Source organism: Meriones unguiculatus, chromosome 10 (assembly GCF_030254825.1).
Source record: "Meriones unguiculatus strain TT.TT164.6M chromosome 10, Bangor_MerUng_6.1, whole genome shotgun sequence".
Lineage (NCBI taxonomy): Eukaryota > Metazoa > Chordata > Mammalia > Rodentia > Muridae > Meriones > Meriones unguiculatus.
In genome coordinates this window covers 4,741,013-4,745,720 of record NC_083358.1, presented here as the reverse complement: position 1 = coordinate 4,745,720, position 4,708 = coordinate 4,741,013, and the positions used below count along the sequence as shown (strand labels likewise).

The window sequence follows — 4,708 nt, the reverse complement described above, 5'->3', positions numbered from 1 at the left end:
GAGATCAGGAGTCTCAGTTTCTTCCTGGCTTCCCCCTAGCATGAGACAGTCATGGCTTTAATGTCCTGACTTGGCACAGACAGGGTGATGAGCTGTCAGGGCCCCGTGGGCGTCCCTTTCCCCCAGTCCCAGGGCTCCATCCATGCTCTCCTTTCCTCTTACCTCCTCAGCAACAGCGTCAAGACTGAGGTGTTTTCAGCTCCAGTTCATAGGTGAAGACGTTGGATCTCAGAGCCTGAGTGACTTGATCAGGGCACACCCCGAGGACAAGGCTCGCAGTCTCCTTGCTTGCCGCCTGCTCCAGTCCAAACCCCGGGCCTTCTGCTGCTTGCACAAGAGGGTTCAGCGCAGAAGCTGGGCCCTGACGCTGGCCAGAGCTCACTGCCCACAGTGGGGAGAGGATGGCAGGCTGAGGGAGGGTCAGCAGAGCCGTGTGAACACTCTTTCACCCTGCTGGATGGCTCAGGGCCAATGAGTGAGCAAGAGTGGGCAAGAGGCCCCTGAGAACCGCCTGACCAAGTGACACGCCAGCCTGCACGCCCTAAGTGGAAAGCACCTCACCCAAAGCCCCCGTGAAATGCTTCAAAAGCCCCTAAATGCGGAGCTACTTATGCAGAGGCTCAGATGCACAGACAAGCATGCAAGACACATGCATGCATTTGTACATATGTGTGCGTGCGAATGTGTGTGCTCGAACACACGCACATGCACACACACACTGCTGTTTTTGCAACTATAAAGCATAAGAGTTAAAAAATACCTGTGGTCTACAATCCTAGGCCCTGCCACAGAGCTCCTGACCCCTCGTCGTTTCCTGAGTGAGGAGGAGGAACGGCTTTTGTTCGGATGAAGCACCCCCGCCCACCCCACTACCCTGAATGCTTCGGCCAGGCTGGTTGCCAAGGCAACAGCCATGACTCTGCAGGTTGGAGTCCAGCCCTTCCTCATCTCTGGGAAAGGCTGGGGCAGGAGGTGGAGTCAGTCAGTCTCTATCCAGTTGTGTTGCCATCACAACTGCCTAACAGAACTTCCATTAAACTCCAAACCATGTGATCCTGAAGGCTTTTGGGGGGCTGGACAGTGAGGCTTGGGGGGGCTTCCTTGGAATTCTGCCTTTTCACTCTTGCCTTGATCTCAGCGTCTCTTCAACGGTAGCCCTCTCCCTGTCCTTCCACATTCTTTTCCCTTTTCGGAAAGGAGTCAATGCAAGCGAGGACTGCCCTGAGTTCTCCTCTGCCAAATTCATCCCGGACCCAAGTCGAGGGTGTGGAAGCTCTGCCCACAGCCTGCTGCCCAGAAGCTCAGGTAAGGCCAGGAGCTGTGAGGTGTGAGGTGCTGCCGGCTGAGCTGAGCACTCTGACACCGTCTCCAGGGCTGGATAGAACAGAGAGCGCCGGCTGGGCTGGCGTGTGGTGCCATGCCGGTGCCGGTGGCAGAACTGGCTGTAGAGTGGGTGAACCCACAGAGGCGAGCACAGGAGGTGCCGCACGTGAGGGTGAGTGGAGAACAGGTCTTCTTGCATCTGACAGTCAGTGGCAGGAACCCCACCAGACTCTGGTTTGCAGAGCTGTCCACAGCTGCCCCTCGCCTCAACTCTCTTAGTCTTGAGAACCTTCCGTTCTGTCACATTGAGATGACGTCACCGTCACCTGGGGAGACTTTCAAAACTCAGAATGAGCAGATCTTCCCCCATCACTGCTGATGCTACAACACCTGGAGCATGCGTGTGTGTGTGTGTGTGTGTGTGTGTGTGTGTGTGTGTGTGTGTAGTTGTTTGGGTGGAAGGCTCCTGGGGAGGCTGTGCCGCCCCTGTAAGCTCCTTTCCTACCTGAGCATGTCCACTGCTCATGGAGCCGCTGCTTGCCACACTGCAGCTTCTGCTAGCTTTTCAGTATACACTCAACACCAGCGACTCCCTCGGGAGCTTCCAAGACCCCAGACTTTCAGCACAGGGTTAGGACTGCTGAGGTGTCCAGCTCCTGGGACTGAGCAGCTTCCGGGTTCTCGGCCTCTCTGGCATGCAGAAAGCCATTGTGGCTCTACCCAGCTCATATGGTGTAACCCAACCTGGTGAACCCCCTTTAAACACATGCGTCCACATGTTGGTTCTGTGCCTCTAGAAAACCGTTATTAATAAGGCACCGTTCTCTGCTTTTCTTATAGCTGTTCATGTTCAGCTCACACCTTAGAATCTCCGGTCTGGCTCTAATAAAACTCAAGACGGCCTTGTCCTCCTGAATCACAGGAGTGCGGCAGTAACAAAGAGAATGGTACCAGAGCAAGGAAACCACCTCCCACGTCTTCCTAGAGACAGAGATAGCCTGAGCTTCAGTCCTTCTGCAGCCTGAGGCCTCTCTCCTTTCCTGACACGTCTGCTCTTTAGTCAACAGCCTAAGAGGGCAGCTCCCTGTCCTAGCCACATAGCCCACAGTCTTCCAGAGCTGTCAGGATCCAGCACGTGCCATGCCCCCTTTAGCTGCAAACTGAGTTCCCGAGATCCCATGTTTTCCAGACAGTTTAGAAATGGAGTCCACTTAAATAACCCAGAGAATGTCCAATGTCTGTGAATCACACAGTGTCCTGTTTGTCTGGGAATCCCTCTGTGAGTTCAGGAGCCCTCCACGGTATGGAAACTGTGAGTCTCATTAGCAATGTGGGTTTATCGTGTTTTCTCAGTGGGCCTGGACACTGCATGCAGGGGGAAGAGCAACAGTGATAACAGAGGAGGCGACATTCTCCAGCTGCTTCCTGCGCCCCCATGGTCTGCAGGAGAGGTCGTGCCATCCTCCAGAGGAGCGGAGGAGGGTTCAGACGTAAATAATAGCAGCTACTGACCCCAGGGTCATCTTTTCTGAACTGCACTCTCATTGCGTTTGACTAAGGCAGTAGCACAGTATGTACTGTGACAACCTTAAATAAAACATGAACTAAGAATTTAAGCAGACACGGCACGTCATTTAGAGGGAGTGTTGCATGTTCTGTGGCAGGTACATGTGTATGTGTGTCTAGACTCAAGGCCAGGGCATACACAGAAGGCTAAGCCTCGTCAGGGGATAAAGCTTAACAACTCAAGCGGACATGTTTTCCATAATGAAAGAAAAATTAGCTGGCCATGGTGGTACACGCCTAGAATTGAAGCATTTGAGAGGAGCAAGCCGCAAGATCTAAAAACCAGGGTCAGCCTGAGCTATGGGGTGAGACTCCATCTAGAAAGAAAGAAAGAAAGAAAGAAAGAAAGAAAGAAAGAAAGAAAGAAAGAAAGGAAGAAAGAAAGAAAGAGAAAACTACATGATTGCGTAATAACTTGACTTCGCTTTGTCTTTTTCCTTTGCCGAGCTGAGCCTGGAACCCAGGGCCTTGGGCACACTGTGCAAACACTCAGTAGCCACACACCTGGCCCTCCTTACACTTTGAAGTTATTCAGGCGAGCCTCGAACTCACTGTGCAGGCAGAAAGGCCTTAGACTTGTACCCCTCCTGCTTCGGCCTGCACCCCCACACCCAGTGCTCTTTAACTGTGAGGGATCCATGTGTCTTTAGCCTCACTGGGTGGAAGGATAGCCCCTTCCCTCACGTTCCTCTCCACCTTTCCCTCATGGCCTCCCAGGCAGTGGGAAGCCTGTTTCCCTTGGAGATGAGGCTCCAGCTCCCAGGGTGAATGGTCGTCTTCAGTGGGCGAGGCAAGCTGGGACCCTCTTCCATGAGTGTGGTCCAGGTCAGTGGCTCCGCTGGAGGGAAAGGAGGCAGGGCAGCTAGCTCAGCTTCGCTTACCAGGCTCTGTTCGGTTTGTGTGACTGGGAGAAGCCTTTTGAAAGCGGGGATGTGCATCAAGCTGTTCAGGATTGCTGTGGGAGATTCCCATTCAAGATGGCGGAGGCTAAGCAGAAAACAAGATCCAGCCTATGAGAAGTTAGGACCGAGTCACCCCACCTCCTGGCCTCAGGGTTTTAAAGCAGCCGGAACAACCACTGCCCTCTGTTCAGCATATACTCGGCTGTGGAAACAGTCTGCTCTCCAGGGAACACGCACACGCGTAGCTTCATGCTGAGTGCAAAACAAACTTCGAGCATGGGTTGGTGAGCTGGTGAAGCATGCAGGCTGCCTTCAGCGGAATGTCCTCTGCACCCGCAGGCCGGCAGGGAAACACACGGCACCAGGTCAGAAAGGTGCATGCTCCGTATTTGAGAACACAGAAACAGGAGCCCCCTAAAAGTCAAGCTGTGAGTCCAATATTACACAGCAAGCCAGCAGCGAAGTGGGCTCCCCCCACCCTTCGAGGCCACTGCAACGGACCCTCTGCAATGCCCAGGCTGCAGAGAGATCACCCACCCCTTCCTAGCTGTACCTCCCGCCCTGCAGCTGTGCAGAGAATGGTCACACACCAGTGGAAATCTCCGTTTCCCCTCCCACCTGGGGAAAACTCGAAGTGACTCCATGAGCACCATGTGATTCCAGCTTGATGTTTAGGCTCAGGTTTCCATAGCAACCCGGCTCCCAGCTTCATCCCTTCCTGAGACCCAGCACCTCCCACCAGTGAAGCTCCCCATCCTCCAGCATCGCCATCAGCACCCATGTCTCTCCCGCATGCCACCTCCAGGAACACCAGGCTGTGTCCTAATGGATGCAGGGTACCAACGGCTCTTTGTGAACTTTAATTTGCATTTTCCTGATGATACCTGGTGTCAAATATCTTTCCATGTGTTACTATA

At 53.7% G+C, this 4,708-nt stretch overlaps 1 long non-coding RNA gene across 1 annotated transcript; it reads left to right on the top strand.

The window, feature by feature from the left end:
* The first annotated feature begins 1,164 nt into the window (after positions 1-1,164).
* LOC132656791 (uncharacterized) lies at positions 1,165-2,939 on the top strand. The gene is made up of 2 exons (XR_009594502.1): positions 1,165-1,305; positions 2,677-2,939. It is a non-coding gene; the product is annotated as an uncharacterized LOC132656791 (long non-coding RNA).
* The last annotated feature ends 1,769 nt before the right edge of the window (positions 2,940-4,708 follow it).